A 27,002-nucleotide genomic window follows, 5' to 3' on the forward strand; every position below is an offset into this window, starting at 1 on the left:
CTGAAGCTTAGCGGCAGTTGGGTAGTGGAAGTCGACTGCTGTGGCTGGGTCCTTTGAGGTGGGGAGGGTACTCACCTGCCTCCCCCCTCTGGGGTGCCCAGAGTGAAAACATCCTGGTGCGGAGACCCTTTCTCATAGTATTTATCACTAAATATGTGATGTTGTCTCCTATTATCTTTTCCAACAGAATAAATCCTCAAAAGGCAAAAAAAAAAAAACAGTTTATATGCTATAATTGTTAAGATGGGAAAACATATTACAGGTTTGCTAGAATAATTTGTTGAATAAAAGTGAATAAATAAATAAAATCTAGAGTACTAAATAAAGAAATGAAGATCAAGATTTTGGGGTTGAGATGAAAATGTCCAGGTGCCTGAGAGACAGTCCAGCAGATAAGGTATTTTTCTTGCATGTGATACTGGTTCAATCTCTGACTTCACATATGGTCCCCAGAGCCTACTAGAAGTCACCCCCTGAGTACAGAGTCAAGATGACCTAAACACAGCTAGGTGTGCCTCCTCTAAATACCTATTTAATATATATATATATATATATATATATATATCACGAATCACGATCACAAAATCCCGTTGATCGTTGAGTTGCTCCAGCTGTCTCAGTAACCTCTACATTCGGCCTATCCCTGAGATTTTAGAAGCCTCTCTCTTCTCGGCCTTCCCAATGACGCCATATTGGAGGCTCTTCGGGTTCAGGGGAATTGAGATTCAGCTGGTTACTGGCTTTGGCATATGGATACACTATGGGAAGCTTGCGAGGCTGTCTCATGTGGGCAGGAAGCTCTCAGTAGCTTGCTAGTTTCTACCAGATGGAAAGGTAGGTTGTAAGATATCACATGGCTACTTTGCAGTCACACACTTATGGGAGCTTGCTTTTACCCAGGTGTGTATAATTCCATCAACAGCCAATATCCAGAGACTTAAAAGCATATATATAAGAAAATATATTTATTGTGAAGACATTAATGCTTTGTTATAGCATAGAAGAAAATTGAACTAAAAATGATGGCAAAGCAGTCCGGACTTTGCATTAAGCTACTGGTGCTGGGCCACCCCAGGTGGGAAAAGATGTTGTCCCTTCTGCCTATTTCCCCTGGAGGCTCAGTGGCCGCCATCTTTCAGAGCCTATTGGACAGTCAGGTACTAACCACAGTGACAAGACAAGCAGGCTCAAGAGTGGTCCTTCTCACTAGCCCCAACGAGACCCCGAGTTGCCGCCCATGAACAGCTCCTCTGGCTACTTATTGAGCACCTTAATGGCCATGATCCCAGAGGCACACAACGGAATCTAGGAATCCAGTGGCTTTTGGCAGAAATCTGTCCAGACCTAATTATTAAAATATAAGAATTCCAAAATCGTGTGGCCAAGATATGCTCTCCATAATCAGCAATAGAAAAATATTATCTAATGATGCCTTTTTGGCAGGTCTGATTGTTGGGGGAAAATTCTAAATAATAATAGTGGATGTTTTGTCAAAATATTGAATGTCATCAAAGTAGAGAGAGAGTAATGTGGAAATCATCTGCCACACAGGCATGGGGAGGGGTAGGATGGGGGTTACACTAGAGTTCTTGTGGGTGGAAAATGTGTACTGGTGAAGGGATAGATGTTTGATCATTGTAAGACCAAGACTTAAACTGGAAAGCTTTGTAATTGTTCTTACGGTGATTCAATAAATAAAATTTTTTTTAAAAGAGAGGAGCATCCCTAGATAGCATATATGCTAGTGGTATGATCACAGAGAGAAACCACTGAACACTGCTGAGTGTAGCCCCAAAATCAAAATTAAAAAAACAAAAAAATAAAGGTGGTGTGAGTAAATTTAAATCTGTCTCTGACATTTTTAGTTATGTAAACTTAGAAATGTTTTGTTATCTCTTTGAGCCATTGTACCACATACATGATAAAACTAAGTCCTATAGTTTTGTGTGAATTAAACAAGAAATGCCTGTTCAAAAAAATAAAATATATTAAACGTGATGCCAAGGCCCAAGAGAGAACAAATATTTCTTTCTCATAGCAGTAGGAATGACATGGATGATATTTATCTGAGTCTGGAGGACTAAGATGTTGCAATGAATGCATTCTGGTAAGGCTAAATGATAAAGAGATCTGATGTGAGACCTTGTTCTCCTGTGACACAGAGATTCCCATTCCATTTGAGAGAAGGATAACGACAAAGGAGATGGCATTTTATGCTTAACAGACTATGGGAAAACAGCAACAGCAAAAAGTGTTTTAGAAGGGTTGGAAAATTTGGAGTGCATTTTATCAATATATTTGACTAGTATTTAGGAAAATTAATATTTCTGTGACACTAAATAAGTCCTGGAAATTCATCAAAATTTCAGTGATGATAGTAAATAGATTGATCTCCAGAAGAGCTTCTTAAATGAATGATACTGATAACTAATTAATGATGGCACTATATCACATTTTACATCAAAATACTAAACTAACAACATTACCCTACACATGCTTTTAGTCATTAAATATGGTAATAAAACTCTCAGGAAAATGCATACACTATGGGAAATATTTTTCAATATTTATACTAAAAAGCAAATTTTACTTCTGTTTATGTATGGAGGAAGCTCAATATGTTTCCTCAAGGACAAAAATTGATTATATTTTTAAATTACTATGTAGAGATAATTATATATGTGCTTATGATTGTATACTTCAGTTGACTCAACTGGCAATATAATTCAGCTGCAACCATTTGTATTTCTACAACATCACAAACAAGGTATCTTTAAGATTGCATAGATACCAATTTCCCTTTGCATACTAATTTCTCTCTATATATAGGGTATATATAGCTTTCCTAAGATATATTAGTTTCCATAATATATATTTAATTTTATACTAAGAGCAGACATATCCATACAATATGCATAGCATAATGTGTAAATTATTTTGAACATAATTTTCTTACTCAACTTATTAGTGTACCTTACTAATATACAAACTATATAGCAAGAGGGGGGGATAGTTTGGGCCATACCAACAATGCTCAGGGGTTATTCCTGGCTTTGCACTTAGTAATAACTCCTGGTGGGCTTGTGGGCCTGTAATGGATGCCTGCAATTGAACACAAGATGGTCAGATCCAAGGCAATTTCCCAATCCATTGTATATCTCTCTGGCCTCCATTACTTTATTTACATGGGGGCATCTCTCAAATGGTGCTCAGGAGACGTGGAGCCTCGCCTCCACATTTTTTCATAAACCAGTCCAGATTTCATGGAAGGGCCTGAAAGTACAGTGTTATTATTCTGGTCCTCTACGTAAAGTCAGTTCACTTCATGTCGGCACACTAATACAAAGGTATTAAATTCTGTGCACAGGATTGTACACTTATATTGTAGAATGTCAGGTTGGGGTAGCAATAGCTGGAGGGAATGATGAGGTGAACCAGAAGTAGCACAAGAATAGGGGTGGAGATCTAGGACACTTTGGTTGTAGTAAAGAGAAGAGATAACTAAAACTAGCTCTCAATCAATAAAAAGTAGAGGGATGGGTTGAGAGAGAAAAATGACCAGGCTATAGAAGTGACATAAAGACAGGAGTTGAGGCTTATGGGTATTTTGATAGAGACGGTGTGTAGTAGCTTCTTATAAAAATACTATGAACTTAAACAATGTTATAACTACATTCCCTAAAAATATTGTTTTGAAAAACTAATTTGTGTTACACAGAGACAGAGAATCAAAACAAACACCTGGAAATTAAACAGCTCAATGTTGAACAATAAGTGGGTCAGGAAGGAAATCAAGGAAGAAATCAAGAGATACCTCGAAACAAATGAGAATGAAGACACAAGCTACCAAAACCTATGGGACATAGCTAAAGCTGTGTTAAGGGGAAAATTTATAGCTCTGCAAGCATTCCTTAGGAAGGAAGAAAGGGCCTACATAGATAGGTTGGCATCACAGCTCAAGGCCTTAGAAAAGGACCAGAAAAGGGAATCCAAACCAGAACGAAGGAAAGAAATAATAAAAATTAGAGCAGAAATTAACAACATGGAAACCCAGAAAACAATCTGAAAGGTCAATGAAACAAAGAGCTGCTTCTTTGAGAAAATAAACAAGATTGACAAACAACTAGCAAGACTCATAAAGAGAGAGAGAGAACCCTAATAAACCGAATCAGGAATGAAAAGAGGGACATCAGAACAGAAACCAATGAAATTCCAAAGATCATCAGAGACTACTTCGAAAGCCTGTGTGCCACGAAACAAGAGAACCTAAAAGAAATGGATGAATTCCTTGATTCCTAAGTCTTCCAAGACTGAACAAAGAAGACTTGGAATACCTGAATAGACCCATTAATATTAAGGAAATTGAAATTGTAGTAAAAAATCTCCCCAGAAACAAAAGCCCAGGTCCAGATGGATTCACTGGTGAATTCTTCCAAACATTTAAAGAAGACCTGTTGCCAATTCTCCTCAAGCTTTTCCAGGAAATAGAAAAAACAGGAACTATCCCAAACAGTTTCTATGAAGCACATATCTCCTTAATACCAAAAGCAAACAAAGACACCACTAAGAAAGAAAATTATAGACCAATATCCCTGATGAACACCAATGCAAAGATCCTCAACAAAATATTAGCAAATATGATCCAACAACTCATCAAAAAGATCATACACCATGACCAAGTGGGATTCATCCCAAGAATGCAAGGATGGTTTAACATTTGGAAATCAATCAGCAGAATCCATCATATCAACAAAAGTAAAGATAAAAACAAATTATCATAAAAATAGATGCAGAGAAAACATTTGACAAGATCCAACATCCTTTCATGATGAAAACCATCACCAAAATGGGTTTTGGAGGAATTTTCCTCAAGATAGTCGAAGCCATCTACCACAAGCCTACGGCAAGCATTATCCTCAATGGGGAAAAACTAAGGGCCTTTCCTCTAAGATCAGACACAAGACAAGGATGCCCATGTTCACCACTTCTCTTCAATATTGTACTGGAAGTACTTGCGATAGCTGATAGACAAGAAAAAGAGATTATGGGCATCCAGATAGGAAAGGAAGAAATCAAACTCTCACTATTCGCAGACGATATGATAGTATATCTAGAGAAGCCTAAAGCCTCTACTAAGAAACTCTTGGAAACAATAGAATTATACAGTAAAGTTTCAGGCTACAAAATCAATACCCAAAAATCCACGGCCTTCCTATATACAAACAATGAGGCAGAGGAAAGGGACATGAAAAAAGCAATCCCATTCACAATCGTGCCCCAGAAAATCAAGTACCTCGGAATCAGCTTAATCAAGGAAGTAAAAGACCTCTACAAAGAAAACTATAAAATGCTACTCCGTGAAATAAAAGAGGACATGAAGAAATGGAAACATATACCCTCCTCATGGATAGGGAGAATTAATATTGTCAAAATGTCAATACTCCCCAAAGCTTATACATATTCAACACAATCCTTTTAAGTATACCCATGACATTCTTCAAAGAAATGGATCAAGCAGTTCTAAAATTCATACAGAACAACAAAAGCTCACGGAGAGTAAAACAATTCTTGGGAGAAAGATGATGGGAGGCATCACCCTCCCCAACCTCAAACTTTACTACAAAGCAGTAACAATTAAAACAGCATGGTACTGGAACAAAGCCAGAGCCTCAGACCAATGGAACAGGGTGGGATATCCCTACACACAACCCCAAATGTATGATCATCTAATCTTTGATAAGGGAGCAAGAGATGTGAAGTGGAGCAAGGAAAGCCTCTTTAACAAATGGTGCTGGCACAACTGGACAACCACATACAAAAAATGGGCTTAGACACCTGACACCATGCACAAAAGTCAGATCAAAATGGATTAAAGACCTCAACATCAGACTACAAACCATAAAGTACATTGAAGACAAGGTTGGGAAAACCCTCCACAATATTGAAGATAAAGGTATCTTCAAAGATGACATGCAACTGGCCAACCAAATGGAAACAGAGATAAACGAATGGGACTAAATTAAACTAAAAAGCTTCTGCACCACAAAAGATACAGTGACTAAATACAAAGACAATCTACAGAATGGGAAAGGATATTTACCCAATACCCATCAGATACGGGGTTGATATCAAGGGTATAAAAGCACTGGTTGAACTTTACAAGAAGAATACATCCAACCCCATCAGAAAATGGGCCGAAGAAATGAACGTAAACTTTCCCAAGGAAGAGATACGAATGGCCAAAAGGCACATGAAAAAGTGCTCTCCATCACTAATCATCAGGGAGATGCAGATCAAAACAACCATGAGATACCACCTCATACCACAGAGACTGGCACACATCCAAAAGAACAAAATCAACTGCTGTTGGAGAGGTTGTGGGGAGAAAGGGACCCTTCTACACTGCTGGTGGGAATGCTGAATGGTTCAGCCCCTTTGGAAAACAATCTGGACGATTCTAAAAATTAGAAATTGAGCTCCTATTTGACCCAGCAATACTACTGCTTGGAATATATCCCAGAGAAGCAAAAAAGTATAGTCGAAATAACATCTGCATTCCTATCTTCATCGCATCGCTATTTAAAATAGCCAGAATCTGGAAAAAACCCGAGTGCCCTAGAACAGATGACTGGTTGAAGAAACTTTGTTACATCTATACAATGGAATACTATGCAGTTGTTAGAAAAAACGAGGTCATGAACTTTGCATATAAGTGTATCAACATGGAAAGTATCATGCTAAGTGAAATGAGTCAGAAAAAGTGAGAGAGACATAGAAAGATTGCACTCATCTGTGGAATATAGAATAACAAAGCAGGAAACTAACACCAAGAATAGTAGAAATAAATACCAGCGGGTTGACTCCATGGCTTGGAAGATGGCCTCACATTCTGGGGAAAAAGCAACTCAGATAGAGAATGGAACACCAAGTAAAATGTGGTTGGAGGCCACGCGGGGGAAGGATGAAGCTTGCTGAATGTAGACTAGAGACTGAATACAATGGCCACTCATTGCAAACCACAACACCTAATTAGAGAGAGAGAACAAAAGGGAATACCCTGCCACAGTGGCAAGGTGGGGTAGGGGGAGATGGGATTGGGCGGGTGGGAGGCATGCTGGGTTTATTTGTGGTGGAGAATGGGCACTGGTGAAGGGATGGGTTCTCGAACTTTGTATAAGGGAAACATGAGCACAAATATGTATAAATCTGTAACTGTACCCTCACTGTGACCCACTAATTAAAAAATAAATTAATTAAAAAAACTAATTTGTGTTAATGAAATATGAGAGGGATAATACAGCTAACCCGTGTTTGAATCCTGATACCTCATATGGTCCCCTGAGCGTGCCAGGAGTGATTCTTGAGCCCAAATCCATGAGTAAGTTATGAGAACAGCTGGTGTGATCCCAAAGCAAACAAAAACTGCTGAACATTTTTAGGAAAAATTGTTTTATACCTAAAATTTCATGACACAAGTCTTTCTGTGTGGAGTATTACCAACTTCATATATTTTTCTTCATTTTTTGTGATCGTCTTGCATACATAAAATGTTTTCTAATGTGTGGTAAGTTTGGTCATAATTATGGGTTTGTTTTTGAAACAATGTAAAATATATATGATAATTCTTATCAAAATATAGTAAATCTAGTATTTGTGTCTGAGATTTTTATAATTATATTTTTATACATAGATATTGTATCTATTTTGAATACATTTGGCAAAAGAGTTATATCTTTCTATTCTTTCAGGACAAATATTGGACATTTTTTCCCTTTCTATGTTGCCTCCAAACTTTAAAATGTTTTAATGATTTTTATCAGAGAAATAATTGATGCCTAACTGTTGCATTTTACTAACTTTTTGCCCCATACCCTCATAAGTATGGACTGGAGCGATAGCACAGCGGGTAGGGCATTTGCCTTGTACGTGGCCGACCAGGGTTTGATTCCTCCGTCCCTTTTGGAGAGCTCTGCAAGCTACCGAGATTATCCCTCCTTCACTGCAGAGCCAGGCAAGCTACCCATGGCATATCCTATATGCCAAAAACAGTAACAACAAGTCTAACAATGGAGATGTTACTGGTGCTCATTTGAGCAAATCGATGAACAACAGGATGGCAGTGCTACAGTGCTACCCTGGTGAGACATCTCACCCTACCAACATTAGATATTACTTTCACGATTTTACAAATGTGAGAAGAAGGCACAGAGTGGTAGTCTATTGTGCTCAAAAGGCATCCATTCCAAGAGCATCACCTAGAGTTTGCTCCGGCTTTTTCCCCTTCAATCTACCATGTGAGAAATTTGTGTTCTATGAAACTGGTGTCTGTTGCTGTGGGAGTCTCACAAATTATGCTACGATTCCTGCATATTCTATTTCATATGGATTACTGTCTCTGATTTATCAGTGTCAGACATTTTTTCAGTCTTTTCTTCTTTCTCTTAGGCAATTGCAGAGATAAAAAAGAAATGTGGCATTGTACTTTGCCATTTTAAATCAAATAGAAAATTTTCGTTTCCCTACAGTCACAAAATCCTAAGTGAGAATTCAAACCCAGACGGCTTTATTCCAGACACCTTGTTCTTTTCACTTTACCATAGTACTATCCTGAGAATAAAATAAAATGACTCTCTGGAAAGATAGTCACATCAAAACAGCGCATACGAGTCATGACTTTGGGCCATATGACAGGCTATTTCACACAGCTGTTCTTCTAACCCCACACTTTCAAATACAGAGTAAATTTAAGTGCCGAAAATTGATTCTGTTGCTGGTCAGGAAACCTAAGAAAAATCTTCCTGTACTAAAGAATGAAGAATAACCAAAGACAACAGTTTCAAACAGGCAGAGTAGCTATTCAGGCTAGACAAGTGGCGTGGAGTTTTAAGGCAGAACAAGAAACCTCCTGTCACGTGCCTGCTGCTCCTCACGTGCTACCTGGAATCTATAGCTTTAAAAGGATAGTCAGTATTAATGGCTAGAAAATGTTCAACCTAAAATAAGGGGAAGTGGCAAAAAATTCTGGTTTTGATCTTTATAACAAAAATAAAATGCTAAAAAATGTGAAACTAAACATTTCTGATTAAGGTTTGGAATCCACATTTAGAAAACAAATGATTTTTAAGTAATCCCAAGGTTTCAACATTCAGTAATAATAAAAATAATAAAACTTATCCTGGATCATTACAGTTTCTGGAGGCTTTGAATTGCCTGTTTCCCAAGTTTTGCAAGGCTAATAAATAAATGAATAAAACTGGTAAATTGACAATTGTACATTTGCCTAAACTGTGAGTTATACTCAGCTGAGGCAAGAATTATAATTTACCAATTGAGTCAATGAATGAAATCATTAAGGAGCTAAAAACTAAAGGGTAGGGGAGTGGTTTTTAGAGCATAAAGCGTGGAATCATTAGGGACAACACAGAATTCTAGAGAAACAAGGAGAACAAAATTCATGCAGTGCAAATATTTAAAGAATAATGATAATCCAGAATTTAGAAAAGAGATTAATATTTAGATTAAAATTGTAACCATATTCAAAATAGAACAAATAAAGTTGTTAAACCCAGGAAAATGTAGAGAAAAATGTAGACAAACATAAGATATTAAAATAAAAGTATTAGAACATTCTCTAGGCTAAATACACAGAGTGAGAAAAAGATGCTAAAAAAGTAAACATTTGTTATCCATTTATCAGAAAATCAAGAAAACGTATTCTGGAGACTGGCAAAGTAACTCATGTCTGAATACAGGTACTATGAGATCAACACAGTCAGGCTGAATATGGCAGGGACTGACTCCCTAACCTTGTCTCCAGCATGGCTTGGGACTCTAACCCTCCCCTCAAAAAAAAAATCTGCTTAGGAAAGAATACTCACATGGCTTATAAATATGTATTTATATAAAAGCAAGGAAGTACTTTAAAAATTAATAAATAAATATAACATAACATTTCGCTTTTTTCCATAGGTCAGAAAATTTACGAATGTTCAAATAATAATAATATTTTTGAGTAACCTTAGGTTATAGATAGCTAAGAAAGAAACAGCCAGGCTATAAGCGATGGAAAGGCAGTAGACATATAAGGTGCATAAACAACCTATGCGTGTTACAGTGTTGGTTAAAGTTGATTTTAGATTTGTTACAAATGTACATTTTAAAATACAGATTAACTACATTACCTTCTTAAAATAAGACCAAAACAGCTGAAGAGACATAAAGTGGTTAATTAAAAATATCGATAGCAGAAAAAAAGTGGAAAATAAACAAAATAAATGAGGAGCATGGTCAAAAGGAAACAGTTACAAACAAGATAGAAATTGATTCAAGTAAATTAATCACTTTAATATTGTTGATCTAAATACACGAATTTAAAGACAGAAATAAATAATCACAGAGTTAATATACTCAATGGTGAACACTGAAAGCATTTTCTAAAAGATCAGGAGCAAAGTAATGGTGTCCATTTTTACTATTTTGTCTACCTCATCAGAGAAATTAGAGATGTAAAAGAAATAAAATGTATCCAAGTTGGAAATAGAGGGAAAACTCACTATTTTTGATTGCATAATATTTTAGAGAGAAATCCCAAATACTTCATCAAAATTTTGCCAAGTTAATAAATTCGGTTGCAGGAGACAAAATCAAAATGCACTAATATGCAAAATTATGCTCCCTTACTATGCATAAATAATAGACTATTGCAAAGAAAAATATGAAAAAAATCCCATTTTTAATTGTTTAGATGCTTTGGGTGACTGAAATAGACAATGACAATTTTATAGGACTAATGCCATGACCAATGGTATATGATGCTTTCTCAGGAAATTGAGCTTCAGAATTGAACTGAATTGTAAGATATCCAGATATACACTATAACTAGTACTATAATTACATTGACTACCGTTTTTCTTTTCTTTTTCTTTCGTCTTTTGGTCAAGTCCAACTGCTCTTGGGGCTTACTCCTGGCTTGATGTACCATAAGGCAGGCTGAACAATTGAATCCCTTTGGCCACATAAAGGGCAAGTACCCTACCTTCTGTGCTGTCTTTCGTGCTCTTGACTAAAAAATTCTGAAGAAATAAGTTAAAGAAATAAATAATCATATAGATAATTCATATTCATGAATCTGTTGACTGAATCCAAACAAAATCTTGCAAAGTTATATTTATACAAGTTACAAATGGATTTTGCAGAAAGGATTAACCCATGAATAGCCAGAACAGTATTTGAAAAGAAGAATCCCACAGGGCATAATCTAAATACCTATATAAAAGCAATGTGTTGCTGCTGAAAGAGTCATCAAATAGATGATTAAATAAATTATCAATTTATTAGAATGTTATACTTATTATAAAAGTATTATAAACATTATTTGTTAATGCTAATAAATGCCTATAGCACTTTGTAGAATATTATGAAATGCTCAGAAATAGAGCCATTCATGTACAGTCCATGAAACTTTGACAAAAAAACAAAAATAATTTAGTTTAATGAAAAAATGATTCTCTTTTTCTATTCTTAATTTGTTATGCCATATCATTTTATTAGATAAATCTTATAGGTGCTTATGTTTGATTTTTATCACTTTTTTGCCTTTATTTTATTTTTTTATTTTTTATTTTTTAAAAAAAAATTATTGAATCACCATGTGGAAAGTTACAAAGTTCTCAGCTTTATGTCTCAGCTATACAATATTCAAACACCCATCCCTTCACCAGTGCCCATATTCCACCACCAAAAACGCCAGTATACCCCTCGCCCCTGCCCCCCATCCCCAACTGTATAACTGATGAATTTCACTTCATTTTCTCTTTACCTTGATTATGTTCCATATTTCAACACAAAACTCACTATTGTTGTTGGAGTTTCCCCCCAAGAAAGACAGCCCTACTACCAAGGAAGCATTTGATAATTAGTTTTCCATTTCTGAGAATGAAGAGATATGTAGCCCCACTGCTCCAAGTACATAACTCTTTTTTTTCCCCTTTTTCCTTTTCCGTTTTTTTTTTTTTTCCCTCATCCCCTTCCCGCTCCTCATAGTATGGTGGACACCACGCCGCGTTTCTCCCTGAAAATGGGAAACAACAGGGAAAGAGGGATATTTCCTCTTCTTGGCTGGCATGGGGCTGTTGCTTAGTTCACAGTCCAGAGAAATGGCTGCTACTGTAATAACCTTCAATATTTCAACAAAAACTCACTGTTATTATTTTGAGATTCCCCCCCAAGTCAGACCTGTTAAAAAGGAACCATTTCACATTGCTGACAATTATAGATGTTAAGTTGCGTGGACGCAGCCGCATCCGCGCAGTTTTGGATTTCTGTGTAAAGTCCAGGGAAAATTCTGCCAGAAATTGCATAGCCCAGCTCTCAGTCCCAGTGCATTGCTGTAAGAAGTCTCTGGAATCAAAGTCTTTAGGTGCAGAGGTTCCATTTCACTCTCAGCAGCTCTGAATTTATCTGGGCCGAGGGCGTGACGGTTACACCCACTTCCCATAATTCCCTAAGAACCACAAGTGTAAAAATCGTATACCTCTGGGTTAGGAGTCTTAGAAGATGGTTCATGCCATGTGGATGCTGCTGCTGCCACCATTTTCCGTGCAGGAAGACAGGATGGGGAGGGAAGATCCACCCCCGGGCAGCACGGAGTTGTAGCCCAGTTCACAGTCCCAGTGCATTGCTATTAGAAGCTGCGCTGGAGCCCGAATATGTTAGGTCTCTGAAATCAAAGTCTTTAGGCGCAGAGGGTCCTGATTCTCTTTTTCTTGAAAAAAAGAGAAAAAAATAGGGGGAACGGAATGTGATGCATCTACAGGCAAAAGAACACCAGATATTGCCACCAAACTGCTAGAAGTTTAGAAAATAAAATGAACAATTTTTTTCATACAGGTTTTGCGGAGCATGGTCAAAACTACTTCCTGGTATGAGATCTGGAGCTTCTGGGACTGTGTCAGAATAAACTGTTACTATTCTAAATCACTTTGTTATACTTTGCTATAGAAGCTTTAGCAAAGTAATGCTCCATAAGATAAATCATCACCATCATCACCATCCCTTTGATCATCAATTTATCAAATGGTCTCAGTATTGTTTCCATTTGTTCTAGCCCTGAGATTTTAGAATCCTCTCTTTACTCATTCTTCCAAACAGTGTCACATTGGAAGCTCTTTTAGGGTCACGGTAATGAGACCCATCATTTTTACTGGTTTTGGCATATGAATACACCACAGGGAACTTGCCAGGCTCTCCCATGCAGCCAGGAAACTCTTGGTAGCTTGCCAGGTGCTCTGAGAAGGAGAACTAAGCTATAAGATTTGAAACTCTGCCTCACTCTCTTCTGGGAGCTTGGTTATAGTCTCTGGATGTTGATCATTGATGGCATTACATGGCACCAGGGGCAGTTTCTGGGAGTGACCACCTAGCTACTGGGAAATGGGGGATCTGGGCAGAATAGACCCAACCAGTCCCAGGTCCAGTCTTGTAATTCTACAAGATAGGTATCATTAATCCTCTTTAGAGATAATGAAGCTGAAGTTGACAGCAAGAAAATGAAATAACATGCCTCATGGTCACATGGATAAGAAGGGTTATCCCCATAATCTGGTCTTAAAACTCGCCCATCTATAATTTTCTGTTACCCATTAAGAAACATACCTTAATAGAAGAACACACACAGAGATACACACACACACATATAAACACAGAAACACACAAAATTTCTTCTCTCCTTACTTGGCTTCAAGATATTTGATCAAGCCTAAGTAAAACAAGGAATGGATAAAAAGGCCACGTGAACCTTTTCTTTGTGAACAGGCAGAGGCAACAGCTATAAGACACAGCAGGGAAAATGTACTCAAGGTAATATTGAAAAATAAAGTCAACAAATCTGAACTAGTTTACCCTTTGCAGAATAAAATGTGTCATTTCCAGGAGGTATAAATAGAAATTAATGCAAGGACTCTGATTTGGAACACTCAAAGACAAACCATTATGTAAAAAGTCAAAACTCAAAAATTATATGACTGCCCAGCCTGCTCCTTGGACCCCGAGCACCCCAGCCTTCCCTCCCCCGCAACTGCCGTCCCGAAGCGCCACAGCCCTTGTCTCTTCCGGCACAGGTGTGTGCTATTGTGGGGCATGGCCTAATCGCCAGGGGTGTGGCCTAAGCAAAAGTGGGTGTGACCTCTTTTCCGGCCTGCCACCGATAACTCGGCTGCAGATATTCTCCTAAAACCTATAAATATATTGTTACATCTCAGCCTTCATTTCCTATGTCATGTCCAAGAGTAACATCCTAGCTCTCCGTAAACAGTAGGACAATAAAACACAAGACTTCACATAAGGATTAGAGGAACATCTGAGTGGGAGGCCATGTTCTCGAAGTGGAGAATAAAAAGGCAAGCACCATTGACCGAGCTCATCCAGAATCCTTTTTTGCAACAAGAGGGAACGGGGATACTGATCTTGAAGGTCCCTCTTCCATACCACCACAACAACATAAAGAAACATTGCAAATCCCCACCACAAGCAGAGGATGATGAAAGGAGTCCAGAAACCTCAATAAGTGTTTCCTGCAAACTTGAGCTCTCTGATAAAGAATTCAGAGTTGAAATCCTCAAGCTGAACTCAATGGACTCAATGGAGAGATTGACAACTGAAAAGAGGACCTGACAGAAGCAGTACAAAAGACAGCTGAGAAAATACGAGAAGAAATGAAAGCATAAATAAAAAACCTACATAAAGAAACGAAGGATTTGGTACATGAAATAAGAAACTCTGTGGCTGCCCTCAACAATAGAATGACTGCAGTGGAAGACAATCAGTGAGCTTGAAGATCAGCTACAAGAAGCCTACAGGCAACAACAAACAATGGGAAGAGACCTCAAAATAGGTCAAAATAGGTCACCTCTAGGGCTAATCAGAGTCCTAGGGGATGATTTCAAGAGGAACATCAGAGTACCAGGACAGAGAATCAACCCCAACGAAAAAGCCAAAGTCAAACAAATTATTGCTGAAAAGTTCCCAGAGCTGGAGAATGCAGGCAACCAGATACAAGGTGCCTGAAGGGTGCCAGCTAACAGAGTTCCTAACAGAAAAACCCCAAGACATATCATAGTTAGAATGATGGACGTCATGGATAGAGAAACTATACTGGAAGGAGCAAGGTCGAAGAAGAAAATCACATACAAAAGAGCACCGCTTAGATCCACAGTAGACCTATCAGAGGAAACCCTCTAAGCACTAAGGCAATGGTGGGATATAGTGAAAAAACTCAAAGAAATGAATGCTTCACCAAGTATACTTTATCTGGCTAAGCTCTCACTCAAACTTGAAGAAATGATACACTATTTTATGGATAAACAACAGCCCAGGAACTTCATAGACTCAAAACCAAACCTAAAAGAAGGACTAAAGGGGCTATTGTAAGACAAAAAGAACCCCTACAAGCACAATAAATCTTTACACAAAGATGGTGTAAAATCCCATAACAATTATCTCTCTTAATGTCAATGGTCTAAATTGACCAATTAAGAAACTCAGAGTGGCAAAATGGATTCAGAGACAGAACCCAACATTTTGCTGCCTGCAAGAAACACATCTGAAAAACCAAAACAAACACAGACTCAAAGTCAAAGGATGGAAAACAATCCTGCAAGCAAACAACTCTCTCAAAAAAGTTGGGCTGACCTTACTAGTATTGGATAACATAAATTTTAGGTTGAAGAAGATTACAAAGGATAGAGAAGGTCATTTTTTATTAATCAAGGGATATGTACAGCAGGAAGAACTCACACTCCTAAACGTGTATGCACCCAATGAGGGACCAGCCAAATTCCTACAACTGCTAACAGACCTTAAGAAGAACATCTCAAGCAACACAATAGTAATTGGAGACTACAACACTGCTCTATCACCCCCGGATAGATCAAGAAGATTAAAACCTACCAAGGAAATACTGGCTTTGAAAGAAGAAATAGAAGAGATAGGGCTGATAGATCTATACAGGGTTTTATATACCCCAAAAAGGGAATACACATTCTTTTCCAGTGCACATGGAGCATATTCCAGAATAGACCATGTGCTGGGCCATACAACATACCTCAACAGAATCAAGAAGATAGACATTGTATCAGCTATCTTTTCAGACCACGATGCACTAAAGATAGAAGTTAATCACACACAGACTCGGAGAAACAAATCAAACACCTGGAAATTAAACAACTCACTGTTAAACAATGAGTGGGTCATGAAGGAAATCAAGAAAGAAATCAAAAGATACCTCAAAACAAATGAGAATGAAGACACAAGCTATCAGAACCTAGGAGATGCAGCTAAAGCTGTGTTAAGGGGAAAATTTATATCCCTGCAAGCATTCCTCAGGAAGTAAAAAAGGGCCCACATAAATAACTTGACTTCATGGCTTAAGATTTTAGAAAAGGACCAACAAAATGAGCCCAAACAAGGCAGAAGAAAAAAGAAAATAAAATTTAGGGCAGAAATCAGCGACACGGAAAACCAAAAGGCAATTTGAAAGATCAATGAAACCAAGAGCTGGATCTCCGAGAAAGTAAACAAGATTGATAAACCATTATCAAGACTCAGAAAGAAAAAGAAAGAGAACACTTATAAACAGAATCAGAAATAAAAAAGGGGGACATCACAACAGAAACCAAAGAAATTCAAAAGATTATCAGAGGCTACTTTGAAAAGCTGTATGCCACAAAAGAAGAGAACCTAGAAGAAATGGATAAATTCCTGGATGCCTACAGTCTCCCAAGACTAAACCAAGAAGACCAGGAATACTTGAACAGTCCTATTAATATCAAGGAAATTGAAACTGTAATCAAAAGTCTTCCCAAAAAACAAAAGCACAGATCCAGATGGATTCACTAGCGAATTTTTCCAAACATTTAAAGAGGACCTGTTGCCAGTTCTTCTAAAGTTTTCCAGGAAATTGAAAAAACAGAAACCCTCCCAAATAGTTTCTATTAGGCTCTTATCTCCCTAAAACTAAAAGCAAATAAAGACACCACAAAAAAAGAAAACTACAGGCCGATATCTCTGATGAATACAGATGCAAAGATTCTCAACAAAATATTAGCATATAGAATTCAACAACTCATCAAAAAGATCATACACCACGACCATGTGGGATTCATCCCAGCGATGCAAGTATGGTTTAACATTCGGAAATCAATCAACATAATCCATCATGTCAACAAAAGAAAAGACAAGAGCCATATGATCATATCAATAGATGAAGAGAAAGCATTTGACAAGATCCAGCACCCGTTGATGATGAAAACTCTCGCCAAAATGGGTATAGAAAGAGGCTTTCCTCAATGCAGTTAAAGCCATCTACCACAAGCCTATAGCAATCATCGTCCTCAATAGGGAAAAACTAAGAGCCTTCCCTCTGAGATCAGAGATGTGACAAGGATGCCCACTCTTTCCACTCCTGTTCAATATAGTACTGGAAGTACTTGCAATAGCGGTTAGGGAAGAAAAAGGTATTAAGGGCATTCAGGTAGGAAAGGAAGAAATCAAACTCTCACTATTTGCAGACGGTATGATACTATACTTAGAGAACCCTAAAACCTCTACCAAGAAAGTCTTAGAAACAATACACTTGTATAGTAAAGTTGCAGGCTATAAAATCAACACCCAAAAATCCATGGCTTTCCTTTATGCAAATAATGAGAGAGAAGAAAGCGACATGATAAAATCAATCCCGTTCACAATTGTGCCTCAAACGGTCAGATATCTTGAATCAACTTAACTAAGGAGGTAAAGGACTTGTATAATGAAAACTACAAAACGCTACTTCAGGAAATAAAAGAGGACACAAGGAAATGGGAAGATAAACCCTGCTCATGGATTAGAAGAATTAATATTGTCAAAATGGCAATGCTCCCTAAAGCATTGTATAAATTCAATGTGATCCCTATAGGGATACCCTTGAGATTCTTCAAAGAAATGGAGCAAGCGCTCCTAAAATTCATATGGAACAATAAGCACCCACGAATACATAAATCAATTCTTGGGAAAAAGAAAATGGGAGGAATCAACCTCCCCAACTTCAAACTCTACTACAAAGCGGTAGTAATTAAAACAGCATGGTACTGGAACAAAGGCAGAGCTGCAGACCAATGGATCAGGGTTGAATATTCTGAGACACCACCCCAAATATATGACCATCTAATCTTTGATAAGGGATCAAGAAATGTGAAGTGGAGCAAGTAAAGCATGTTTAACAAATTGTACTGGCAAAACTGGACAGCTAGATGCAAAAAAATGGTCTTAGATCTCCACCTATCACCATGTACAAAAGTCAGATCAAATGGATTAAAGACCTCAACATCAGACGCAGAATACCTAAGGTACAATGAAGACAAGTTTGGCAAAACCCTCCACGACATTGTAGCCAATGGTATCTTCAAAGCTCACACGCGGGGGGAAAGTCATCCCAGATAGAGAAGGGAACACCAAGTAAAGTGTGATTGGAAATCCCGAGCGGGGAGGGAGATGCACGCTGAAAGTCCATGACACCCAAAAGGAGAGAGAAAAAACAAATTGGAATGCTCTGTCACAGAGGCGGAGTGGGGTGGGGGGGATGAAATAGGGGGATGGGAGGGATACTGGGTTCATTGGTGGTGGAGAATGGACGCTGGTGTAGGGATGTGCTCTCAAACATTGCATGAGGGTAAAACAAGCATGAAAATGTGTGAATCTGTAACTGTACCCTCACTGTGACTCATTAATTAAAAACTCAATAAATTATTTTAAAAAAAGTTGACACGCCACTGGCCAAGCAAGTGAAACAGAGATAAATAAATGGGACTACCTTAAACTAAGAAATTTATGCACCTCAAAAGATACAGTGACCAAAGTACAAAGACAGCGTACAGAATGGGAAAGGATATTTACCTAATACCCATCGATAAGGGGTTGATATCAAGGATATACAAGGCACTGGTTGAACTCCACAAGAAGAAAACTGCCGACCTGATCAAAAAATGGGGTGATAAAATAAACAGAAACTTCCCCAAAGAAGAAATATGAATGGCTGAGAGGCACATGAGAAAATGCTCTACATCACTAATCATCATGGAGATGCAGATCAAAAAAACAATGAGATACCATATCACACCACAGACACTGGCCCACATCCAAAAAAACAAAAGCGACCGGCGATGGCATGGATGTGGGGAGATGCTGGTGGGAATGCGGATGGTTCAGCCCTTTTGGAAAACAATATGGACAATTCTCAAAAAATTAGAAATTGAGTTCCCATTTGACCCAGCAATACCACTCTTGGGAATATATCCTGGAGTGGCAAAAAGTTATAGTAGAAATGACATTTGCATTTCTATATTCATTGCAGCACTGTTTACAATAGCCACAATATGGAAAAAACCGGAGTGCCCCCAAAACAGATAACTGGTTAAAGAAACCTTGGTACATCTACACAATGGAATACTATGCAGCTGTTAGAAAGCATGAAGTCATGAAATTTGTGTATAAATGGATCAACATGGAAAGTATCATGTTGAGTGAAGTGAGTCAGAAAGAAAGAGACAGACATAAAAAGATTGCACTCATATATGGAATATAATGTAACAGAGAGGTACGAGCTAGCAATGATGCAACTTCTGGCAGAAATTCCTCTGGACTCAGTTACTAATATACTAAAATACAGAAATCCAAAACCTCGTGGCCACTATTGTGGCCACACGACCTCATATCTGTTCATTCTCAGCAATGGAAAACAAATTATCAAATGCTTTCTTTCTAGCAGGTCTGACTTTGGCCGAGGGGGGGTGGGAAACTCCAAACAATAATAGTGAGTTTTTTGCTGAAATGTTGAATTTAATCAAAGTAAAGAGAAAGCAAAGTGAAATTTATCACAGGCAGTGTGGGGGGCTGGGGGGTGGGGAAGTGGTGGGGGGGGGTTACTGTGGTTCTTGGTGGTAGAATATGTGCACTGGTTAAGGGATGGTTGTTTGAGCATTGTGTAACGGAGACTTGAGCCTGAAAGCTTTGTAACTTTCCACATGATGATTCTATCAAAAATATATACATATCACTAAATAAATTGATTAACAAATAAAATTTGGTTAAGTAGAAGATACTCTTTCTATTCTACCCAATACTTCACATATACTGGAATACTCTTTATAAAAAATGGTGAAATCTTGCTTTTTGCTATAAAGTGGAAGAGCTTGAGGGTGTAATGTCGGGCAAGGTTAGTTGGCAGGAGAAGACAATACCAGAAGAGCTCACTCTTGGGCAATAAAGAAAGAAACAAAGTAAGGAAATGTACTGTATTTAAAGGTAGTACATTTTCAGAGTCTGACTCCAAAACAGAAGTTGACAATTAGTGGGGAAAAGGGATTTGAAGTGAGTATAGAAGAAGGGGCTATAAAATGACATGAACTCTGGGATACATTTTTTTTTTCTTTCTTTCTTTTTGAGTCACACTCAGAGATGCACAGGGATTACTCCTGGCTTTACACTCAGTAATTACTCCTGGTGATACTCAGGGAACCATATGGGATGCTGGGAATCGAACCCAGGTCGGCCACGTGCAAGGCAAACACCCTACCCGCTGTATTATTACTCTAGGCCCAACTGGGATACACTGTTCAGTGAAAAAATGCAGGGAAGAATATGCCAGGCATTTGTTTCCAAAAGGATACACAGCCATACCTACTCACCTACACACACACACACACACACACACACACACACACACAAACACTACACATACATAAGCTTTTATCTGCATCGATTTTTTTTGTTTCCAGGAAACTACATTAAGCACCTCAAAGCTGACTGTGTTTAGGGCAGGAATCCATTGATTGCCAGAGGACAGGTGACCAGGATTGGGTGGAAACTGTTCAGTAACTTTTTCTTTTTGAGTTTTGAATCAGGCGAACATATCTATTTGAAAAAAATAATTTAAAATTTCAAGTATGTTTTATTTAAGATTAAGTGTTTTATTAAAAATAAAATGTTTTATGTTTTACTTAAAACATTTTATTTTATTTTAAGTTTTATTTAAAATAAAATTAAAAAATATCTAAGGCAGCATGGTCACAGTGTTACTTACATTTTTGCTTCTGACATGGAAAGTCACTTTACTTCTACTACCGCCAATCGCAGAAGATTCTCCACTGTCATGCTTATACAAGATAAATCATAATTCTAAATAGTTTCTAAAATAAAATCATACATCCACATGAAACATGTGTATAAAGCTTTTTAGTTGATGTCTTAGTAATTTCTAAAAATTGTCATAACTAAATCATCTTATATTACGTGAAAGAAGGTGCCGGAGCAACAGTCATTAGGGTGTTTGCCTTACATACAGTCTCTCAGATTAAACCTCTGGCATCACATTTGGTTCCCCCAGGCACCACCAAGAATTATCCCTGGTAACACATCAAGGTATAAGCCCTGATTACCACTGAGTGAAGCCCCAAAGCAAACAAAGTGTGAAGGAATAAATAAGTGATTCCTAGCAATAGAATATAATTATTTATTCAAGAAACTATGTTAAATTTACTTGAAAACATGCAAAAGCTTTACATGTACATTGCTATCTATAAGAAATATGTATTTCAGATTTCTGAAAAGACTATTATATTTCAACAATCATGCATTTAATAATTTAAAACAAAAGTAAAGGTGGTTAATAGATGGGTGATTGTTCATAGTTCAAATGAAGAAATAAATATGTGGGACACAGGATTTTTAGGCCAGTGAAAATATATTATATGATGCTGCCTTTGTGGTCATTTGATACAGTACCTTTGTCATATGCCAAAGAAATTTACTCAAAGAGTAAACTCTAACATAAACTATGGACTTTAATAATAATGTAAAATAGTTTTACATTATTATTAATAGTGTTAATAATAATGTACTTATATAGATTCTTCATAAACTATAGCAAGTGCTTATTATTAATGCAAGGTATTATTAATGGAGAAAATTATGAGGATAGGCAATAATTATGAGTTTCCAAAATATACTCTATGATTTTGTAAACCTGCAACTATAAAATTGATTTAAAAAGTAAAATAAAAATTATTTTCAGAGATTAAACAAGTTGCATACAAGTTATATTAGTATTAAGCTTATCTTTAGCATTAGAAGGATATCTTGAAAATTCTCAGAGAGGCTATCAACTCTAATTTTTATATTTTATGAAGTGTAATTCAATCTTAAGATAAAAATTCTTTTATATTTTGCCAAAATATAGACCTCTGTTGAAAGCATTGCTCAAAGATATATTTCAACAAAAGTAAATTTAATCCAGATAGCAGGAGCAAGATGATGCAAAGAATAAAATACCTTTAAACATTCTTTAAATCAAAGGTTTCATTGTCTCAAACTTGTTTTCTAACAAATAGTAAGAAGCATCTTTTTTCTTCATAGTCATAGAATCAATATTTCACTACTGAAATATAGGATCACCAAATTTTATATTTCTAGATTTATAATACGTGATGATCAAAACTTGACAAAACTAGTATTTGATTTCCAATATCATAAGATTCTGCCAAGTTTACATTAAATTTCTGGGCCAGTAGAATTTCTCAAGGGATTTTATTAGACTATACCTACCAGCACTGTTGTTTTATTGTGTAATAAGTCCCATTTGCACTTCATTTGATCCAGAAGCCTATAAGATATATTGCAGGGGAAGATCTGACTCAAATGCTTGTACTCTTTCATGGATAATTCCATAATAAGCACCGTAATAAGCATGCAGTTTTGTTCCCTACTGGCTAAATGTGACAAACTAGTAATAAGGCCCTACTGACTGGGTATACTAATGATAGCAGACAAGGTACTCAACTGGGGTCAAATGGGCAGGGTGACGGCTCATTTTCTTTGATCCAACAAAAGACTTGTCAAGAATAAACAGAAGGCAGGCATAAAGAGGCTCTGCCACAGATGTGCTTGCATATGGGTTGAGCATCACACATTAAAGTACTTTAATTATTATCTAGCACAGCAAATTAATTGTTCTGCAGCCATGAGGACATCTTGGACACAAAAAATGTATGCTGAGTTGCGAAAGAGTTTTTCAGCCCCCTCTAGCACTTCCCTAATGAAGATGTTGTCACAAGTACCTAATAAATCTCCATTTCCTAGGGACTACTTCAAAATCAGCTTTGGCCTGAAAACTGTCATATGCTCATGGGGCAGAGATTTGTTTTTAATCTAATTTATTTTAAGCCAATTTGGTTCCTGCAAACACATATTGCTAAGATTTATCTTTAAACACTGGATGAGGCAATATAAATTATCTTGTAATGGTCTGGGAATTAAAAAGAAAGGGGAAAAAAGGAACAAAAATGTGAGGGAAAAAAGTAAGAAGATAAAAATGCACTGGGAAGTACAAAATAGTTTTCAAGAATAGTTCAAGCTATGCTGTTAACTGTATGAATGTCTCCAGATAATTTATTTACACTTTTGTATACTCAGTCTTCTTCTCTGTTATGTGCAGATAATAGGAGTATCTTTTGTAGAGCATGGTGATGGACACTGAAGCAGATAAGACCTGACCTTGCAAAGCGGCCCAGAGCGAAGCCTCACAAGAGGGAGTATCTGAGTAAAGTTGGGCAGGAACAGGGTGTCAGCGACTACCAGGTGTTTGGTCTTGAGCCTCACTCAACCTCCTAGTCGCATGAGTCCTAGACACAGAAAACTGTCACATATGATTAGCAAGTTATCCTAACTGCAGCAACTAGCTTTGATTGGGATTGGACCAGGGCAAAGCTGAGTTGGAAAGGTGAGAGGCCAATAATGCTAAACTTTCTGTGATCAGACCATCCTCTTAAGCCGAGACCCCCTTTAAAATATGTGTGTATTTGACAATAAGGTGAACAGCCATCAGCTGCTTCCGGAGGGTGTTTCTCCGCGTGCCCGTCATCCTTTGTCTCACATCTGTCCGGACCCGGTGCACAACGTGTCCGGGCACGTTGGGGAAAAACTGTTCCCCAACAAGCATTTAGCCATTATCAAACCTTATTTGAGCGGCAAATTAGTACACAAAGAAAGGGCTCTGAAAGTATTAAGTATTATCATCAATATGATCATTTTGCCAGTAGAGATGCCTTGGAAACATTCACGTTTCTAATGGGTTAAATAGCAGCCACAGCTATTCACTTTATAGAACGTTTTCCAGTCCCCAGCATAGGGCTTACACACAAATGAAAAAAGACACACAGGGCATACACACTAGGTTCACAACCTTGCCTACCCTTTTAGATTTGAGTTTGTTGTACTAAAAGTGAATCTTTTAAAAAGCTTAAAAAGGTAAAAGTTTCCTTGACAAATGAAATGGGAAAGGTAGAATTGGAAAATAACAGAAAAGGAAGCAGAGGAAAAGTCATCGAGAAAGAAATATAAAATGTAATGGTAGATAGTGAAAAATTGTCTGCTTCCCTCAATTCAAAATCCACAAGGTCTTATAGATTAGGAGTCATGATTCAAAAGCCAGAAAAGCCATCTTCTCCTGAATTACACTTAGCCTTAAATGGTTCAGGAAGAATGCTACTGTAACAAATCTTAGCGAAAGCTCCTAGGAAGGCTGACCTGGACAATGGACAGTGCTGGTTACAGAATGTTTGCTTGGTTGTTATTAACTTCGAACCAAAAGAAAAATAAGCGATATTACACAAACGAAATAAGCTCATTCAGAAACAACAAAAAGGCTATTTTCAAAGTGCAGTCTCCTGACTAGACACTCACTTGCTTCTTCAGAATTAAAAAAGCGAACAAGCAGACGTTCAGACTCTTACATGAGTTAGTTTTATTTATTGATTTAATTCATTTTAGTTTCATAGGGGCTACACACAATAATGATCTGGGAACCTCAGGAGACACTTCCTGTGATGGTCAGTCCTGTGGTGCATATTGTTTCAGTAATATTTCAGCTAAATTAGTTATGCTTGAGGATCTCTGGTATCATGGACTTAAACCAGGGTCTAGCATGTATTAGGTGTGTGCTTTTACCTCTTGAGACAAAGCTCTGTTTGAAATTTTCAATTAAGTTCATTTATCTCCCTTTCCCTCTTGTTATAGTCATGAAGTCTAGAAATTGTACATACTTGGCTGCAATGCTTACATATCTGGTCCCACACTCTGTTGCAATGTAGCATAGTTTTTCTTACATTGCTTTCAGGGAGTTTCCCACTCTAGTTGTGGCTTTTAAGCACTTTGTTATGCCACGGGGAATCCTCAACAACAGAGAGCCTGGGATTATGCTCACCATGTGAAAGTATTATGGGCAACTGAATTTATAGTTTCACAAGCCTTTATAAAGCAGTGTTTTTATCACCAAGCCACCCATACTCACAACCTCATACACCTTCTAGGGGGATTGTTGCTGTAAGAAAGATTGCTCCTTTCTTCAGCTGAGACAGATACATAATACTACTTCCTCTTGGAAATACGAGACATACTGTATCCTGCAGTTTGCTTGGGTACAAGGGTACAAACCCTCCTGATGTCATTAATATTGTTATTATCTTTTAAAAAATTATTTTTCACAGTGTAGGGGGAAGTAAAGTAGTTGTCAAGTAATGTTTTTTGCGTAGGCATTAAAACTGCTTTTCCTTAGAACTTTACATAAGGTTTGGGACATACATAGTTTACAAAGTAAAATGGCACATCTGAAGGAGAGAGAGTATGATTGGATGAGGATGATAGGGTGAGAGAATATTGTTACTGACACAGAAAGCACTCTGGATTCCCATAAGGACCATGTGTGTGGTCCTTATAGTCTCAGCATATATTTTTCTTCCAAAGATCCCAAATCTGAAATTGTTTGGAACAGCACTCTGAGATGAGGAGACTAATAATAGCACAAAGAACTCAACTATTTGAGAGCTCATATTCCCAACAGTCAATGATTTTTTTTTTAGTAAAAAGAGATAAAACAAAAAAAACAAGAAGTAGCAGAAATTATAGTACATGTCAAATCACGTGTGACATAGCTGAAAATGCTTCTCTGACATGTCAGTCAACCTTCACCTGGACTTAAGTTTCTCCCTTTCTTATTCCACTTTCCCCTAGATATTTCTGCTTTGAAACTTCCTTAGCAAATTAATTGTATCTGGATCCTATTCTCGGACGTTTTTTTATTATGGAGGTGTCTAAAATAGAGGGTATTGCTGTTTATTCCCTTTACTTGTCCAGGAAATGGTAACCATAAATATAGCTATTGGAGGTGGAAGTTTTATGAATTTTCAAATAAGAGCTTATGTTTATTCTTATATCATCTTAATTATGATATTGGTATTACAAATGCATATTTTTTCCATAGTTGTCTTAAATATCTGAGCAACTCAGATATGTAACTATATGAGATTTCTTAGCACTGTGTATTGGGAAATACTGTCTGTCATTCTTTTGCTCCCTATTTGCTTGAGCAGGCACCAGTAACATCTCCAGTGTGAGATTTGTTGTTACTGTTTTTGGCATATTGAATACGCCACGGGTAGCTTAGTTTACAAAGTAAACTTTTTTGTAAATTGTGAAAACCATGGGCTGGAGCAATAGTACAGTGTTTGCCTTGCACGTGGCAGACCCCCGTTCAATTCCTCCGCCCCTCTCAGAGAGCCTGGCAAGCTATCAATAGTATCTCGCCTGCACAGCAGAGACTGGCAAGCTACCGATGTTGTATTCAATATGCCAAAATCAGTAACAAGTCTCACAATGGAGTCGTAAGAAGTCTCACAATAGAGATGTTACTGGTGCCCGCTCAAGCAAACTGATAAACAACAGGAGGACAGTGCTAAAGTGCTGCAGTGAAAACCATCCTTATCCTTAGAATAAAACCCAGTGTTGACTGGATGTGCAGTAATGGTTCTTTTTTTTATTATTAGTGAATTACCGTGAGATACAGTTACATACTTTTAATCACCCATGTTTGCGTCTCAGTCATATAATGATTGGTTACCCATCTCTCCACTAGTGCCCAT

Source organism: Sorex araneus, chromosome X (genome assembly GCF_027595985.1).
Source record: "Sorex araneus isolate mSorAra2 chromosome X, mSorAra2.pri, whole genome shotgun sequence".
NCBI classification, from domain to species: Eukaryota; Metazoa; Chordata; class Mammalia; order Eulipotyphla; family Soricidae; genus Sorex; species Sorex araneus.